The sequence below is a fragment of the Neoarius graeffei genome, chromosome 25 (assembly GCF_027579695.1).
Source record: "Neoarius graeffei isolate fNeoGra1 chromosome 25, fNeoGra1.pri, whole genome shotgun sequence".
Taxonomy (NCBI): Eukaryota; Metazoa; Chordata; class Actinopteri; order Siluriformes; family Ariidae; genus Neoarius; species Neoarius graeffei.
Genome location: NC_083593.1, coordinates 53,902,326 through 53,923,228, shown reverse-complemented (window position 1 = coordinate 53,923,228; position 20,903 = coordinate 53,902,326).

Here is a 20,903-nt window from a genome sequence, read left to right as displayed (position 1 = left end):
GAGCTGGAGCCTATCCCAGCTGACTACGGGCGAAAGGCGGGGTACACCCTGGACAAGTCGCCAGGTCATCACAGGGCTGACACATAGACACAGACAACCATTCACACTCACATTCACACCTACGGTCAATTTAGAGTCACCAGTCAACCTAACCTGCATGTCTTTGGACTGTGGGGGAAACCGGAGCACCCGGAGGAAACCCACGCGGACACGGGGAGAACATGCAAACTCCGCACAGAAAGGCCCTCGCCGGCCACGGGGCTCGAACCCGGACCTTCTTGCTGTGAGGCGACAGCGCTAACCACTACACCACTGTGCCGCACCTTCTAAAGAATATGTTATCGTAAAATGCTACATAAAAATAGATAATAATAATAATAAATGTTACAGACAACTTCTATATGTGCATAATGTTGCCTTTTTTTTTTTGAGCAGTAAAACTTGACAATAACTCCCAGTGTGGTTCTTGTCCAACCATGTCCTCCACTCCACGCTGTAGTGCCATCAGCACCTCCGAGAGATAAGAGATATTCACTCTCAGCTACTCCATGCAGTGGCAGGAAGTGCAGGTGTTCTATTTTTTACTCTCAGCTCTGGATGGTGTGAAAATATTTTTAACTTTCGTACAGGAAAGTGTGAGGCCCTTGGAATGAAACTCCGTAACACCACGCTGTACAATCATGCTAATATCAGCGCTGGATTCGGAGCTCCATCTTTCTGAAGCACATGAATTTTTAATCAAGCGTCTGCTAAAATAAGGAGCGGATACAAGCCATGAAAGCCACAAAGTCAGCAAAATAAAGAAACTGGACTTACAGGAGCACTGCATGGGTGTTGGAGTGGATTATTTACTGAAGGAAAAGAAAAAAAAACACTGTAAAGGTGCCTGTTATAGGAAAATAATAAGCATGATGGTGGTGTGATGAAGTAGAGTTTCTGTTACCACTGATAAGTTGATTTTTTTTTAACAAATAATTAAAGAATGAAATTGTGCTTTTTGTCTGTTTATCATTACATTTAATGCTGTCACATATCACTGAGAACAGCTACGGTCAGTAAGGCCTTGTGTTTTCTTTTTTTATTATTTTAATTTAAAAAAAAAATTAAAAAACACAGTGTTCACTTCTCTGTCCTGAACACTGGAAAGAGACATTAATTTAAATTATTATTATTATTATTATTATTATTGGTAGTAGTAGTGTGTTGGATTGCCCAATAATAAACTATATTTTATATATATATATATATATATATATATATATATATATATATATATATATATATATATGTGGCAGATCACAGAATCCAGGGACACATGTCGGCCCGGGGGCATTTTGAGTTATTGACAGATTCAGAAAGTACAGTTTCTAAGCTTTCCAATGATGCCTTCCATGTGGAGATCTGACAATATTTGAAGAATGTCTGGCCTTTTGAAAGTGTATACTTCTTAAAACAGAAAAGGGAGAAAATCGCCCTCAAAGTTTTCCATCTCAGCTACTCTGGGTGCAGGGCGGGCACATAATGGTGCTCATTTGCATGACATTAAGGAAAGCCCTACCCCCTACGAGCTAGCACGATACTACTTTCATGTAAACAAAGATCACCACGTCAATTTTCCTTCCATGCAAAGTATGCCCAACACAATTATGAAGTACAAAAATAAGTCCTAAAGTATACTTTAACGCTTTGTGGTTGAAAAATTACTCACACCGTAAGAAAGAAAGATAGCATGATGATGACACAACTAACACAACACTAGTTTCATGTAAAGCCTCGGTCACAACCGGCCGTACAGTACGCGCTCCTACGGCCGGTCTACATGCAAAAAACGCAAGAAATACACGGAGAGAGCGCATGAAACGCACGGAGAGCGCGCGTGTGAAAAGCACGAAAGCGTGCGTGTGACGTGCTGATTTTCAAGCCGCAGACCGGCCGCAGAGGCTCTTTGTCATGTCAAATAAACTCTACGAGCGCTTATGTTTTTTTCAGGTTGCAAGACAAACTTGCGGCCAACGCGCGTCTTTCTCCGTGAACAAAAAAACCCGCAGCGATTTGGGAAACGCCAAAAATCACACGGCCAAAAAATCGTACATCTGGTTGTGACCTAGGCTTAACCAAACCACAACACTCTCCGTTACATGCAAAAATAACCACACAGCCTTAGATTAATAAACTCACCCCATCAGAAAGAGAAACGGCGCCTTGCACACACCAATGCCTCCGATGGAATGTAATCCTAGAACGGTCCGTGTATCATCCGATCATTCAAGTATTCCATTCAATCTGGAAAACGAGGTTGTGGGTTTTTTTGCTAGAAATGGTGATCTCCGATGTAAATACCGTGTGTCTGTTTGCTTTGCGGTGTGTCAGCTCCTCTGCGCTCTGTTTAGTAACTCATTCCATAGTGAAATCACACACCTGTATGGAGGTTAAGTAGCCATGTGCTCAACTCGGATCATACAGCTGATTCGCGGAAAAAAAAAAACCAAAAGACTTAAATCATCATGTGAATGGCCCATATGTGACCGCTCACCGAATCCAGGGACACATGTCGGCCGAAACGAATCCGAGATAATCGCAAAAGAAGCATTTTTTTTTCAAAATTTGTGATTTTTGTTTTTTTCCATCATGTGCAAGTTGAGATCTTGAAGAATGCAGTCAGTATTTCAGATTTGTTGGAAAAGCATACATTTTTTGTTGCAAATTGTCTCGTTTTTGTCAGGACTGTAGCCTGCTGGGGGGTGTGGGTAAATTACCATATGGGCCATTCACATGAAGATTTAAAGTCATTTGGTTTTTTTTCCGCGAATCAGCTGTATGATACGAGTTGAGCGCATGGCTACTTAACTGCATACAGGTGTGTGATTTCACTATGGAATGAGTTACTAAACAGAGCGCAGAGGAGCTGAAACACCGCGAAGCAAACAGACACTCGGTATTTACATCGGAGATAAACATTTCTAGCAAAAAAACCCCACAACCTTGTTTTCCAGATTGAATGGAATACTTGAATGATCGGATGATACACGGACCGTTCTAGGATTACATTCCATCGGAGGCACTGGTGTGTGCAAGGCGCCGTTTCTCTTTCTGATGGGGTAAGTTTATTAATCTAAGGCTGTGTGGTTATTTTTGCATGTAACGGAGAGTGTTGTGGTTTGGTTAAGCCTAGGTCACAACCGGACGTACGATTTTTTGGCCGTGTGATTTTTGGCGTTTCCCAAATCGCTGCTTTTTTTTTTTTGTTCACGGAGAAAGACGCGCGTTGGCCGCAAGTTTGTCTTGCAACCTGAAAAAAACGTAAGCGCCCGTAGAGTTTGTTTGACATGACAAAGAACCTCTGCGGCCGGTCTGCGGCTCGAAAATCAGCACATCACACGCGCGCTCTCGTGCTTTTCACACGCGCGCTCTCGTGCGTTTCATGCGCGCGCTCCGTGTGTTTCTTGCGTTTTTTGCGTGTAGACCGGCTGTAGGAGCACGGTACAGCCGGTTGTGACCGAGGCTTTACATGAAACTAGTGTTGTGTTAGTTGTGTCATCATCGTGCTATCTTTCTTTCTTACGGTGTGAGTAATTTTTCAACCACAAAACGTTAAAGTATACTTTAGGACTTATTTTTGTACTTCATAATTGTGTTGGGCATACTTTGCATGGAAAGAAAATTGACGTGGTGATCTTTGTTTACATGAAAGTAGCATCGTGCTAGCTCGTAGGGGGTGGGGCTTTCCTTAATGTCATGCAAATGAGCACCATTATGTGCCCGCCCTACACCCAGAGTAGCTGAGATGGAAAACTTTGAGGGCGATTTTCTCCCTTTTCTGTTTTAAGAAGTATACACTTTCAAAAGGCCACACATTCTTCAAATATTGTCAGATCTCCACATGGAAGGCATCATTGGAAAGCTTAGAAACTGTACTTTCTGAATCTGTCAATAACTCAAAATGCCCCCGGGCCGACATGTGTCCCTGGATTCTGTGATCTGCCACATATGGTAATTTACCCACACCCCCCAGCAGGCTACAGTCCTGACAAAAACGAGACAATTTGCAACAAAAAAATGTATGCTTTTCTAACAAAACAATCTATTATCTGAAATACTGATTGCATTCTTCAAGATCTCAACTTGCACATGATGGAAAAAAACAAAAATCACAAATTTCGAAAAAAAAATGCTTCTTTTGTGATTATCTCGGATTCGTTTCGGCCGACATGTGTCCCTGGATTCGGTGAGGGGTCACATATATATATATATATATGTGTGTGTGTGTTCAAAATATACAGCGTGTGCTGCTCGACACCCGCCTTGTCAGCCGCCAACCAGGGATGATCACACAGTTTCGGTGGCTAAGGCGGTACTGCCATCCCTGGCGCCACCAGTAGTTTCATGCCACCAGGGGGCGTCGAAGATGGTTTAGATCAGTGGTCCCCAAACTATGGCCCGTGGGCCGGATACGGCCCGCCTCCACATTTTGCCCGGCCCCCTGAACAATACCAGAGATGCATTATGATTTTTTTTTTTCAGTCTGGCCGCATGATCGCGACTTGTACATGCATAGAAATGTAACATTCTCTTCCACCCTTCTGCAGTCTGTGCCATATCTAAAACCCCTCCCTCAAAAAACAAAATCCTGGACACACCACTGTCAAATAACACGGAATAATGGCGAAAAGATTAGGTAAGAGAAAAATAGATTCAGAATGCAGGGTATTTAACCTGCAGTGGACAAACGATTATTTTTTTGTTCAATGCAAAGAAAAGGCTGTTTGTCTCATCTGTCAAGAGACAGTGGCTGTATTCAAAGAATACAATCTGCGCTGACACTATGAATCCCGTCACAAAGACAAGTATGATAGCTTGCAAGGCCAAATGCGAGCAGACAAACTCTCAAAGCTAACAAGTATACTGTTAGCTCAGCAGAATACATTTGTACGCCAAGCTCAGCTGAACCAGTCGTCTGTTCGAGCGAGCTTTCGGGTTGCTCAACTGATAGCTAGCAGCGGTAAACCTTTCACTGATGGAGAATTTGTCAAGAAATGTTTGAATGCTGTCGTGGAGGAGGTGTGTCCCGAGAAGAAAGATGTCTTTAATGCCGTGAGTCTGTCGGCGACTACAATCACACGACGCATTGAAGAACTTGGGGGTAATGTATATGCCCAGCTGCAGCAGAAGACGAAAGAATATGACTTTTTTTCATTAGCACTGGATGAGAGCACGGATGTGCAGGACACAGCGCAGCTGCTAATTTTTATTCGTGGAGTTAGCGCAAACTTCTGGCAGCCCTCCAAAGTCTCAAAGGGACTACGACGGGGGAGGATATTTTTGGCAAAGTATGCCAAACCATGGAAGACTTGAACCTGGACTGGTCAAAGCTTGTTAGCATCATGACTGACGGAGCTCCTAGTATGGTGGGCGCGTCTCGGGGTCTGATTGGGCTCGTGAACCGGGAGATGGAAGAACGGGGTCTTATCGCCCCACTACAAGTCCACTGCCTAATTCACCAGCAAGCACTGTGCTGCAAAGTGTTGAAGTGGGATTCTGTCATGAAGGTTGTGGCGTCATGCATAAACTTCATCAGGGCAAAGGGACTTAAACACAAGCAGGTCCAACAATTCCTGTCTGAACTGGAGTCTGCGCATGGCGATGTGCTTTACTACACAGCAGTCAGATGGTTGAGCCGCGGCAGAGTTTTGAGGCGTTTTTACGAGCTGCTACCTGAGATAAACGCATTTCTTCATTCAAAAGACAAAACGGTCCCCGAGCTGATCGACCCAGAATGGAAATGGCACCTAGCATTTTTAACAGACGTGACAGAAATACTGAACAGCCTTAACTTGCAGCTACAAGGCCAAGGGAAACTAATCTGCGACATGTATTCCCACATAAAAGCATTTGAGGTGAAACTAGCGCTGCTTTTGGATCAAGTGAAAAACAACAACTTCATCCATCTTCCTGCTACCCAAAACCTCTCTGCAGAGAACCCAGCGGTCCCGTTCCCAGCTGAAAAGTGTGTGGAAGCACTGGAAATGCTGAAGGCGGAGTTCGGTGTGCGATTCCGTGAACTACATGTTAATGCAAAAGATATCCGCCTTTTCCAGAACCCCTTTGTTTCCGACATTGATGAAGCCCAGCCTTCTTATCAGTTTGAGTTGGCCGAGTTACAGAACTGTGATGCCCTGAAAGATGCATTCAAGCCCAACAGTCTCATTGACTTCTATGCCGCCCTCCCAAACAACACATACCCAAACATTAAAAAACACGCAATGAAGATGTCCACAGTTTTTGGCAGCACGTATATCTGTGAGCAAACCTTTTCACGCATGAACCACCTGAAAACTCCGATGAGATCAAGATTGACAGATGAACATCTCCATCAGTGTTTGAGACTTGCTGTGACTAAAATGGAACCCGACATTGAACTTCTCACCAGCCAGATGCAGGCCCACAGTTCACACTGATGAACATGTATAGGTAAGCTTACGGTACTTTTCTGACTTGAACGAGCCATTCTGAGTACAAACAAATATAATCATAATGAAATCTACTGAGATAAAATCCATTCTACAACCATACTGGTAGTGAAATGTATTGTGTTGGTAGGTGTTGGTATCAGTTCGGTTTCATAGCCTGCTTGCTTTCTGGTTTTCAGAGTGAAGATGATGAGAGAGAGCTGCAAACAGTTGTGTCTACAAGAAAGTTAATGTTCCATGGTCTTTTTTTTCTGTGAAAAACTTGAAAAGGGTTATTTGGTTATTATTTATTTCATAAATAGTGTTATTTATTTCATTAATAATGTTATTATTTATTTTCTGATTTTTTTTTTCCTGTCAAGATCCCAGAAAGGGTTAATTTTTGGTTATGTGTGGCTTTCTGGAAAACAATAAATGTTTACGTTTAGACACCTCTGCGATCGTCACACTTTTTGTTACAAACTGGCCCCGGCCCGCCGTCAGAGAAGAGAAAAGTTATTTGGCCCTCACAGGAAAAAGTTTGGGGACCCCTGGTTTAGATGGTTACATGGCACTTTGTTGTGGTCATTACACTTCTGCTGCGGGCTTTTGCCCATATCCAACTCGACCCCTGGTCCACTGTCGCTTGCAGGCATTTCTTTGCTGACTTCAATTTACGGCCACCAAGGCCAAGGTAGGATAAAAACGTCATCATGGAGCGGCCAACAAAGCCATGACAGCCAACCTCAACTGGCCACACTGAACATTTCCAGTTGTTCTCAATACAGGTGGCTCAAAAGTTTTCATATCTTGCTTTCTTATGTTCAAATGCTTCTTGCATATTCTCCTCCCAAGGAACAGTAAGTTCGACAAGTATTACAGTACACTCTTTGCAGAGTCTGAGCATATTATTAGGTCTGGCCTTTCATTAGAGACAGCAATATGGGCAGGGAACTTGAGAGATTTCTCTAGGTCAACAGCGACCTGCCAGTCAGCAGCACCATGTAGAAGCCTTGTTTGCTTAGTGCCCTTCATTTCTCTAGGACGCTCCCCAGCTTTACAAAAGATGACATCAAGGGATGCTTGTTTCACAGGTGTCTTGTTTATTACCTCCTGCTGATCTTTCACTAAGGTTGCCAGCACGTCCAGAACCTGATTATGATGCCATGTGTACATCTGTAACAACTGCTTACAGCCAGAGAGTACATGGCAGAGGGTTCCACGCTTGATACCGCAGCAGGTGCACAGGTCCGAATCTGAGTATATACTATACACAAGTTATTGGACGATTTAAATTGTCATGTTTCTTTATTACATTACAGGCATTTATCAGACGCTCTTATCCAGAGCGATGTACAACATACCCAGAGCAGCCTGAGGAGCAGTTGGGGGTTCGGCGCCTTGCTCAAAGCCATTTCAGCCACTGTAAAAAGTATACCCTTACTCAAATTAAAAAAAAAATGATGTCCGTTTGTCGCATCTAAAATATTTGACTTCACAGAATCTAAATTGAGTCACTTGTTACGACCTGATTCTTTTACATTGACATAAACGATATCACTGCACTTGACCCAAACTTAATTGTTCTCCTTGATCCAAATGAATTTCTTTGCATTTCAGTTGCTGAACCAAACTAATATATTGACATTGAACCAATCTAATGTTTTTACATTGCACCAAATTAACATTAATTAATATGTTTGCATTGACACCAGTTAATTCATTTACATATAGTCAAATCACATTTTTTACATTTCATTTGATTTTACATCAAAAATAATTTGCAATTCCCATCTTCTCATCTCATTATCTCTAGCCACTTTATCCTGTTCTACAGGGTCGCAGGCAAGCTGGATCCTATCCCAGCTGACTACGGGCGAAAGGCGGGGTACACCCTGGACAAGTCGCCAGGTCATCACAGGGCTGACACATAGACACAGACAACCATTCACACTCACATTCACACCTACGCTCAATTTAGAGTCACCAGTTAACCTAACCTGCATGTCTTTGGACTGTGGGGGAAACCGGAGCACCCGGAGGAAACCCACGCGGACACGGGGAGAACATGCAAACTCCACACAGAAAGGCCCTCGCCAGCCACGGGGCTCGAACCCGGACCTTCTTGCTGTGAGGCGACAGCGCTAACCACTACATCACCGTGCCGCCCTAAGTATATTTAGTTCCGTATAAATCAAAATTGATACCTCAAAATGCAAAAAGAAAGAGTTTCACAATCAAATCAATAATTTTACAATGTGTTCAATGGTAGTTAATAGATTGAATGAACAACTGCATGCAGCACTTTTTACAGTGATGCTGGTCCTGGGAATCAAACCAGCAACCTTTCAGTCCCAAAGCTGCTTCTCTCACTGTTCAGACATGGCTTTCCCCAAGCATGAATATACAAATGAATCAAATTAATACATAAATATTAATAATGTATAAGAAAACTCTTTAGTAATAAATATGTCATAACAATGTAATACATATAGTTTTGCCATGATGGTGAAAATTATACACCAATCAGCCATAATATTAAAACCACTGACAGGTGACGTGAATAACATTCATGTGAATAACATTGATTATTCTATCCACATTCACTGGATATGAGCCTTCGACTGGATATTTTAATCAGTTCTTGCATTAAATTGTGTGTGTGTGTATTTGTTTTGTTTCTTAAATTTTTAAGTTTTTAGTTCTATGAACTTGTAAGAGCATTAGGTAATGCTCCTAAAATGTTTATTATTATTATTATTATTATTATTATTATTATTATTATTATTATTATTATTATTATTATTATTATATGAGGAACCGCACACTCTGATTGGCTACTCTACGACTAGGATATCAGCTCATATACTGTGAGTAGAGAAAAACAAAATGGTGGAGCGTGTTATTAAACCAACCAAGGACAACATAAAAACTCTACTTGAAAACAAACCCCCCAAAAATACAAAAAAACCCCAACAAATTATGGAATGAAAGTATTTGATGGTAAGAACGTCTCTTTTTTATTTTTCAAGAATGAGTATTGTAGCATTTTTCACAAATTGCTCCTGTCATTTCACTGGTTTGTTTACATTCTGAGCGGAAATGATTTTGTCATGATTTTGATGAGGCGTAGCGCCTCATCAGCCATCAGCTCATGTATGACTCAATTTCATGGAATAACTATTAATTAGCTCATTACAGTAGCACCTGTCAAAGGGTGGGATATATTCGGTAGCAAGAAAGAGAACAGTCAGTTCTTGAAGTTGACGTGTTGGAAGCAGGAAAAATGGGCAAGAGAGACTTTGGACTGAGCAACTTTGACAAGGGCCAAATTGTGATGACTGGCTCTGAGCATCTCCAAAATGGCACATCTTGTGGGGTGTTCCCTGTATGCAGTGGTTAGTACCTACCAAAAGTGGTCCAAGGATCCGAAGGGCAACCGGTGAACAGGTGACAGGGTCATGGGTGTCGAAGGCTCATTGATATGCATGAGGCATGACGTTGAGCCATTATGGTCTAATCCAGAAGAACAGAAGAGCTTCTGTAGCACAAACTGCTGAGAAAATGAACACTGGCTAAAACAGAAAGGGGTCAGTATTAACTTTCTCAGCAGTTTGTGTGACAGTTATTATGTCAAAAACTGCTCAAATAAGTGAAGAGAAATGGCATCCATCATTACTTTAAGGCATGAAGTGACTTTTAATTCATAAAAAATAAAGAAAAAAGTTGAATTAGAAGATGTGCATATCCATATATGAGGTTTAAAAAAAAAAATGGTACCATCAGTGCATAAGGTTGCTCAGTGTGAACCCCAGGGTCAGATGGAAGCACTGAAGTGTTTGTGGAGTGCATGTTGAGTGTGTGTGGAGTGTTTATGGAGTGTGTATGGAGTGTGTAGGCAGGTAATTTTCCTCCTGTACAGCAGGCACTCACAGCTCTGATGGCAGCTCGAGATGCTGCTTCTGCGTTCTGCTGAATCAGGAGCTCTCGCTCACGCCATTATTCCAGGTATTTCATGCCATTTCAATATTGGCCTCCAGAGACAAGCGTCTTATCCCTGCACCTGGCTGAGATCTGCTCCAAAACCACGCCCACATTCTCTTTCCTCCTTCTCTCTGCCTCTGATGAGAGCCTTCTGTCCTGGCAGTCAGTCCCATTTTTGCATAATGAAAAAGACATCAGGGATTTCAGACGTAATTTCCTCAATCTGAATTTCCCTGTTGTTTTGTTTTGCCATACTGCAAACACACTTAACTTTATGAAATCAATGTTTTCTCTGACCCAGGCAGGAAAAAAAAAATAAGTACAAAGTCATCAGTTTGCTCCAGCAAATGAAAGCATAGAGCGAATACACAAAGGAATAAAGCGACTCATCTTGAAATATATCTTCAGGTAGGAGCCATAGATCAAAGAGGTCTGAAGCGGCCCGGATCATTAGTCAAGAGACGGAAATAGATGGAAAGTGTGTGTGTTTTATAACCTTGCGGAATATGGAATATGTAGAGTGCCTCAAAACACCATGAACCGATGTTTTCTTCATTTCCCTTGGAATAAACCATAAGACACTCACAGGTAATGAATACTGTCTGACACAAATTACACTGCGGCTACTTAGACCTGAAAAAAAGTAGAAATGAAGGCAATAATTTAGGGGGAAAAAGTCTATAGTAGGTTTCCATCCATCTTGTATTATCATAGTTTTTAATTTATCCATAAGAAATACCTGAAAGAAAATGATGAGGTGGGAAATGTTTAAAAATATATATGTATTTTTTTTCTTGACTGAAAGTGTTTTTATAAAGAAAACACGTCAAAATGGCGGAAATTGGAAGGAGGAGTCATGATAAAAGTCATCATCGATTATAGCAAGTATGTTTTGTGATTTATACAAGGCTAATAATGATGGAAAATGTTTTGGAGAATGGCTCAGGGCTCGAGAAAACTTCATCATGATCGCCATAATCCCAATCAAAAAAAAAAAAACTAAGATTGTTTCCGCTCATGATTTCTGTTCTACAACAGCATATCAGTGCCACTGTAGGCTAAACAAACAAACAAACAAACAAACAAACAAACAAACAAACAAACAACAAAGCTTAGGTGGGGGATACTATTCTGAGTTAAAAAAAATAACATAAAGAAAGAAAAGTTAAGATTGTTTCCACTCATGATTGCTGTTACATAACACCAGTGCCATTGTATGTAAAGATAGATAGATAGATAGATAGATAGATAGATAGATAGATAGATAGATAGATAGATAGATAGATAGATAGATAGATAGAAAGAAAACAGCTGAGGCAGGGGATAATATTCTGAGTTAAAAAAACCTCACCTGAGATTAAAGTTATACATTAATGAGAAGAAGAAGAAGAAGAAGAAGAAGAAGAAGAGGAAGAGGAAGAGGGAAAAAACCCTCGGATATTCTCCAAGATGAAAAAGTCATACATTTCAGAGAAAAAAAAAGCTTAGAAATCCCAAGATTAAACAGTCACAAAATTAAGGAGAAAAAAAAACCTCACCCAAGATTAAAGTTGTACATTAATGAGAAGAAATGAAAAAAGAAGAAAAAAGGAAAAAAAAAAACCTCGGATATTCTCCACAATGAAAAAGTCATAAATTTCACAGAAAAAAAGCTAAGAAATCCCAAGATTAAACAGTCACAAAGTTATGAAAAACCCCACCTCAACTGAGATTAAAGTTGTACATTAATAATAATAAAAAAACAAACAAAACAAAAAACCCCTCGGATATTCTCCAAGATGAAAAAGTCATAAATTTCAGAGGAGGAAAAAACAAACCTAAGAAATCCCACAATTAAAAAGTTACAAATGTATGTCGGGGGGGGAACCAAAAAAACAAAAAACCTCTCATGGTGCCCAGCTTCCTGGCTGCAGTGCATTCTGGGAAATAGAGTTAAAAATTTCTTTGCACTTTATTCTTTTATATTCTGCGAACAAGCAGAAAAGACTGCATTTCCTATGACTCTCATCTGTCATGTGATGATGTTTATCCAGTCTTGCAAATGAAGTGATCTGGTTACTTGAACAAAACAAAACAAAAAATTAAAAATAAATAAATAAATAAAATCCAAGGTGTTTTTCTTTTTTTTTCTTTTTTAATCATAAAGGTGTAACTTAAATTTCTGAGGGATTTTTTTCTTTTTTTCTCAGAATACAACACCTCCTTCAGTGCCATATTCACTTATTTGTTTCTTTGTTTCCTACAACGGCCCTAATACACCATCTTACTCTTCCTTCCGACTTCATTTCAAGCTTTATTAATTCTTCATAATGTTTCTCTACACATATTAATGAGAAGTCATAGATAAGAGGATAAAATTAATGCATGGTTATATGTTTTCCATCAAACAATAAATGGAAACTAAGCGCAGCTAAGAGCTAAAGTTGTTCATGGAGAACTGAAGAAACTTCAGATCACGCTCACCCTCAGATTGGTCTGAGGAATCGTTTACAACCCGTTACTGATGAGGAACTTTCTCCAATTAAATTTTAAAATAGTTTCAATGTCAACCATTTGAACTTCAGTCACCAACTCTGAATACAGTCTGTCCTAAAGAGAATGTTTACAGGATTATCAGAGAAAACATCAGGTTGGAGTCTCCAATGTCAAAAGCATTAATCCCCTTCATAGAGCATGCTACTTAGCACTTAGCATTGTGGCTGTATGTGTTTGCCTCACTTTTAATACACTTACAATTGACGTCTGGATGAAATCGGACTTTATGAATCCTAACAGAAGCACCAACTGATGACAGAAAGTTCCAGAAACTCATCTCTCTCTCTCTCTCTCTCTCTCTCTCTCAAGACCACCTGTCTCGAGCGGTTCTGGAGACCTGAGCTTGAAAACAAGCCCGGCAAGCCTAAGTGGCTTTAACAGACGCAAAATCAATCCCCCAATAGAGCATTAGGAGATGCGAATCCCAGGCCTGATTGAGCAATCGGAGGGAATCAGAACTCGCTCAGGCTGACACGGATCAGGTTTGGCACTTCTAATTCAGAATGTGATTAGGGGCAGGAAATGATGTAATCAAGGCAGCTGCTGTCACCTTTCATTCCTCGGCGCGTGTCACTTGATGCCTCAGAGCTTCTGGTGCTTAGTGAAGTGTTCACAAACATGCTGAAGAGACAGACCGAATCAGTGTCTTTATTTGAGCCTGACTTACTATCAAAGTGTGTATTCATAGAGTCGGAATGATTGATGTTCAAATTCCATTCATAATCTCGGATAATTCGAGCGAGGATTCAAACACGCTGGATGGATCAAAGTTCTGTCAAACCACAAAGCTGTGAGACTTCACTGCTCGCTGTGGTTGGTCTGGAAGCTTCAACACAGGCACTTATCTCCTCGAACCAACCGGGTCTGGAGGTTTGGAAAGATCTTTAAAGGCACCAGTAAGCAGTGGATTGGATTTGTTTGTGGAAAACACTCTTACGACTAAAACCTTTGTAATCAGTGTATCATCGTGAGTTTTTTTCTTAATTTAATGTGATCACAGATGTATGATGGCATATGAGGGCCATTGTAGGTTACAAAATATGGATCTGAGGGAGGGAAAAAAGAACTCAAATTCTGAGATTAAAGTCACAAGTTTACAAGAAGGAAAAATTAAGTTCAAAATATTCACGAAACAACATTCTGCAGAAAGTGAAAAGTTTGCCTGGGGGTGTGGCTTAATTTATCTTGCTGTGGCTATGCCGAAGTGCAGTCGTGAAAACCGTCCACACTGCCATCATTGCCGTAACCTCGATATACATCACTGCCACCACTGGTTTACCAGCATCTTCCATCGCTACTGTTGCAGCAACCGTGGCTTCATTTGCATATTTACTCTGCCCAAATTTACGTGACGGATCACCTCCAAAATCTGCCGTAATGGCCGTGTAGCCCCAGCCACGGTGCTCACGGATCAACCGGCTATGCCTGACCTTGGCATTACACTCACTTGTTTTTGTTGAATTTCACTTCTGTACTGATTTAAAGTGATAACGGTGATTTGAAATCCCAAGAATCAGAACCATTCCTGGCATTTAGGCCGTGATTTACTTCAGAACTCCGACTACAGACTTGATTACTATTCACAAAGCTTTGCATGCAGGGCTAAGACGTGTCTTAGTTACATTTCTTAGTTACGTGCTATTCCGACCTTGGAGTTACTATTAGCTCATTCTTTCTGTCTACAATTTAGCACTGGTACATGATATCAAAATATTCCAGTTTTGAAATTTGTAGCTGAAATAAACCGAATGTAATGGGTCAATATGACAAATAAATTGCAAAGATGACCAAAAGAAGTCTATATTAGGTATAAAACATGTTAAGCTTGGTTTAAAGGGCAATATCCTTTGTAAGTAGCCAATGCTTATTCGTTTCAAGGAGAATCGTGCAAAAAGTTGGAAGTCAGTGCAAAAAAAAAAAAAAGACATGAGGCAGAAGTAGCATGAGAAAAGTGCTTTTTTTTAACGTAGAGGAAGAGGCTACAGGGAAAGGGCAGCATGTGCAGATCTTGATCTGTGGAGGTGAGACTGCAGCATAGAAAATCCAGGCATCTCGGAGGTGTGAACTCCACTCAGGTGATTTTAATAATCTGAATGAAAAGCCCAGGAAATGGATTTAAGCAGAAGGGTAAACCAAGTTTCAATACGAGGAACTTCCCTGCATAAATTTTGATGTAACCTCTGAACCAAAATCACCAGTTCTGATCAAAAATCATCTCTATCTGCTTCTAAAAGGAATTGAAAGGTTCAAGTTCACTGGTCAGAGGTTTAAGAGCTCACTGTTTTGATATCCACTGCCAATGTGGCTTTGAGCAAGGCTTACATTGGCCTTAGAAACTTGAAAACAAAACACAAACTAGAAGGGAACTTGGTAGAGTGCATACCAAGACATATACTGTAATCGAATATCCAGATGTTTGTCTGTGAAGGTTCTCAGTCATCCAGGTCATCTTAATCCGTAGGTGATAAAGAAGGATTCAACAACCCATGTGACCTCAATGACTCTCTATAGGGTTGCTTTTGGTCCACAAGAGAATTAATAAACACCTGAAACTCCTTGCTTGTCAGACAGAACTGAAGAAGCCTTTTGAATGAGAGGTGAAATGTCTTCAAGGATTTCAAGTAAGTCCAGTTGCAGTTGTAGTTCTTGAGCACCTACAGATCCAGATGTTTACTAATCTGAAAAAATTGATCCGGATCCAAAATCTGGATCCTGATCCAGATCAACATTAAACTCAAGTTACTTGGATTGAGGATAATACTGAAGCTGTACACCAAATTTCATCCAAATCCGTTCACTACTTTTTGAATTGCATTTGGGAACAGAGAAAAAAATCCTGATCTTGGATATACATATCCAGATTTGCATCAAAATCGAGTCAATTGTTCCTTGGCCCATGGCTCAGCTTTCCACCAAATTTCATCAAAATCCATTCACTACTTTTTGAGTTACACTGGGAACAAACAAACACACAAACGGAGGTGAAAATATAACCTCCAACAAAATTGGCAGAAATAAAAAAAAATAAAATAAAGGTTGAAAATGTATTGAGGAGTGGCATGGTGGTGCAGTCATTATCACTGTCACCTCACAGCAAGAAGGTTCTGGGTTTGAACTTCGTGGTTGACTGTGGTCTTTCTGTACAGAATTTGCATGTTCTCCTCATGCTTGCCTGGGTTTCCTCCATGTGCTCTGGTTTCCTCCAACAGTCCAAAGACGTGGGTTCGGTTAACTGGCTACTCTAAATCCCCCATAGGAGTGAATGACTGGTGTAAAAGAAGACGAACAGACCACAGAGTTCATTCAAAGCCCATTAGCACTCGGGTGGAATGGCCATCTCGATCCAAATTGATGGGCGTCTTTCAGTTTTCCCCCGCTGTTTGAAAAATGTCCATTTTTCTTTTTCATTTTGTCCAGAAGAAAATGTCACAGGTGTCCTGTAACAGCAAAGGGCTCATTAGACTTTAGATGGAAATTCAGAAGATGGAGGATAGACAGGTTGAGAGAAAGATGAAAGATAGGTCTTTGATAGAAGCATAAAAAGAGAAAAGCCCATGGTTTCATTTTTGAGTTGGAGCTGACACTGAGCTTTACATGCTTGGCTTCTTTCTTTCTTTCTTTCTTTCTTTCTTTCTTTCTTTCTTTCTTTCTTTCTTTCTTTCTTTTCACTAACTTGCTTCCAGGAAATATTAAAATCTTCATCTCCTCTCATCTATTTTTCCCCAATCCTCATGACTTAACTATGATACTCTTTACATTCTGTCCATTATATTTTCTTATCCATGGGATTCTGGAATGCAGCAGGAGCTCATATTATCACTGACATCTTTAATTAAGTGTCGTAGCTAAAAACATCACAGACGTTCACATCCATCGGCATTCATTACAGTCATCGTCTGCATACACACACTCTCAAACACGTCTCATTAACAGTTTCTCTGCTCAAAAGGAGACATCATGCAAAGATTGTAATACACTTTCACTCCCTTGGCTAACTTTATTATCTGAAAGAGGAGTGTGTATGAGGGGGTGTGCATGGCGATGCATTAATAATCTTTCATTTAAATGTCAAAACTCATCACACTATAAGGACATTCAATAATAAAGAATAGATTTATGGATTTTATGGCTTCATATTGAAGTTAATTACAGAATTATGTTATATGATGGTCAGAGAATAGGGATCGTGTTATTCCAGTGTTTATTGAAGTAAATTAAATACATAAGCTGTGTATAGTAAACATTACAAAAAAATATTATAACTTCACTGAGGCAAAAGAAGAAGAAGAAGAAGGAGGAGAAGAAGAAGAAGAAGAAGGTAGGTTCATTTTTACAAAAATATTATTCGTCCATAACTCTTATAAGCTGAAGTGGATTCTTTGAAATCTATTTTCAGGGAAATATGCAATAATATTCTATCCACATTCACTGTATATGAGCAATCGCACACTCTGATTGGCTACTCCACTACTAGGATATCAGCTCATATACCGTCAGTAGAGAAAAATAAATTGGCGGAGCATGTTGCTGAACCAACCGAGGACGAAATAAAAACTCTCCTCATAAACAAAACCCCCAAAAATACAAAATAATAAAAAAACAAAATATGGAATGAAAGTATTTGATGGTAAGATATCTTTTTTATTTTTCAAGAATTATTATTACTATCACATTTTTCACAAATTGCTCCTGCCATTTCGCCAGTTTGTTTACATTCTAAGCGGAAATGATTTTCTCGGACATTTTATATAAAGTTATTATTTATTGAATTTGCAAAAAATAGAAATAAAAATGCTCTGTTTCTCAAAATCCAGTGAATGTGGATAGAATAAAACAGTTATTCCACTCAATCTCATCATACATGGCTTATAGACAACTCGGTGCTATGCGCCGCATCAGCTATCAGCTCATGTACGACTCGATTTCATGGAATAACTGCTAAATATGCAAAAATATACAAAATATAATTTTCCATTGGCATACGGTATATGAATGAATATACTTTTCAACTACCTGTGCAAACAGAATGTTAATTATTTGTGAAAATGTCTAAAATGGCAACCAATTAAGGATCTGGCCATTTTAAGGCTGCTTGCCTTTGGGCGTGCTTCTGTTTTTACATGGATCTGGCAACCCTGGTTAAAGCACATATAATATTTCACAGACACAAATTTCACTTTTTTAACATCTAAAAATAAAATTCAACACCAACAAGACTTCTGTGGCATTGCTAATACTCTAAATGTCAAAATTTGTAAAAAAAAAAAAAAAATCACTTGGGGATATCATGATATCTCATATCAGCCAGATTAAAAAATAGAAAAAAAAAAGGGGGGGGGGAATCCACCTCAAATGACTTGCATATCAGATATTTACATGATAATCAACATGTAATCTTTAAATGTGTCCAAGACTATTTTATTCATGAAATTCTAATACATCATTCTTTTTTTTCCTTTTTTTTATTTCCACTTCTCAAATTGAAATGTTACTATATTTCATTTTGGTTGACTGATTCATACATTACCCACAGTGCCGTTCAAAACCATTACCAGCTGATAGTAGTGCAGTGGGATTGATCCCTTGCTTCATCTCTGCCAAAACAGAGCGATGCGGCGGCACTTTATTAGATTCTATCCAGCTCCCTTACCTCCTTATCAAACAGGCCTGCGTTTCCCAAAAGCATCACAGCACAAAGATGATCGTTAAATGGTAGATCGAGCAGCAGAATGCGTGCTCTCTCTCCTATTTAAGATGCTCTTAGCATTAAGAGTATTTTGGGAAACCCACCCCAGAGATCATCTTCTGAAGCTTTAGAATTCATATTAAAACCACCATCATGGGCATCGCACGAATGAGCTGAGCCTTATCTTTAAGTTCAGTGTTTGCGCCAACATCTCTCCTCCTTCTACACTGGAATAATGTCTCATTAATATCATGTTAAAAGTTGCTAGAGTTTAAAAAAAATATGTTTTTTAAGATCTAACAGTTGAACCTGGTTGTTATTTCCATCAAAACCCTATGTCTGAAATATTTTGCTCCTATTATACACCATTGTGGCTTTATTAGCAATAACAACATGCAGAATGCAACCTTGAATTTCTCACAGGAATCAGGCAAATGCAGCAACAAATTAGCACCACAATCACTAAACATATAACATATATTATTTTTTTCGCGGTGCGGTTTTCATCAAATCCTGCGCTCTGATTGGCTGGCAAGTGGGTCCGTATCCTACTGTATGGACCCCAGTTATGGACCTCTGGCAACTCGCTCATTCACAACAACAACAACAACAAACATAGTAGCAATTTTTGTTAACATTTATCTTTTTTTATAAGATTTATTGATAAGATTTTTATCAAAAATCTTATAAACTTTTGCCAGCATTTCTCAGGAGAATAGCATTAATTTTACAGCATGGATAGCGATAACGACAGTGTTCACAGTGAAAGCGAGTTTAACTACCCTGAGGAAAAAGAAATAAAAGAAAACATTTCAGGAGAAAGCTAAAAACCTGTAATTTGCTAACGCCGAGCAAAAACATGGCTGAATCCTGAATGACTCCTATTTGTATAAATAGGGGACTACATAGGTGGCAAAATGTAGTTTTTTTCCTGCCATGGAAGTGCACTTGTATACCGAGGAGGAAGCAATTTGCATTACAGCTGTGAATGAGGATTCAAAATGGCGGCTCGCCTTGGCTCGGTTTTCCCTTTCGGGCGCTCTCGTTTTCTGTTAGAATTTCATCTCATTCATCTCATTATCTCTAGCCGCTTTTTCCTGTTCTACAGGGTCGCAGGCGAGCTGGAGCCTATCCCAGCTGACTACGGGCGAAAGGCGGGGTACACCCTGGACAAGTCGCCAGGTCATCACAGGGCTGACACATAGACACAGACAACCATTCACACTCACATTCACACCTACGCTCAATTTAGAGTCACCAGTTAACCTAACCTGCATGTCTTTGGACTGTGGGGGAAACCGGAGCACCCGGAGGAAACCCACGCGGACACGGGGAGAACATGCAAACTCCGCACAGAAAGGCCCTCGCCGGCCACGAGGCTCGAACCTGGACCTTCTTGCTGTGAGGCGACAGTGCTAACCACTACACCACCGTGCCGCCCCTGTTAGAATTTGGTAAAGAAAAAAAAATATATATATTATTTACCAGCTTAAGGTCAATCTGTATGGTGAAATACCAGAGGGCCTCGCTCAGTACTTTCAATACCTCGGTCACGGCATTTCACCATACGGACCTCCCAGCTGGTAAATATCATATATGTACTGTGCAAAAGTCTTCAGAACCCTTTTTTTCATACAGACTTTGTTATAGATTTCTATTTTATGACTTCTACATTATTGAGTCAAAACATTACAAAAACATTTTAGAGTTCCAAACGTTCATTTTTTTCCAGCACAAAATTAAATGATACAGAAAAAAAAAAGTTTGTCGCCTATCTGAGCAACGTATTCCATAAGAGAGCACTTTTCAGACTGAAAAAGAAAACATAATGAAGGCTGCTGGGTTTTGGTGCAAAATGAAGAAGCGAGTGTGACAGTCAAAGTGTCCAGAAGAACTGCAGCTGGTTCTGGAAGATGTTCAGGAAAATCTACAGCTCATTTCCACATAAAACTGACCTCACTGGACGTGAGACGGCAATTTTTTTTCTTTTTTAAAGCAAAGGGTCATCTCAGACCAAATATCGACTTTGTTTCATTTATTACAGCTTACTGTTTATAGTATTTTTTAATGCTGAAACATTTCATTTCATTATTTTTGAAGCCATTTTTTGGTCTTTACACGTGCCTAAGACTTTTGAACAGGACTGTATATTTCAGTATAAACATAATTAATATATTGTGATTGTAGAGTCATTTTCTTTTTATTCATTTTCCAGAACTTTGCTTATTACACATCATTTCAGCCACAGAAAC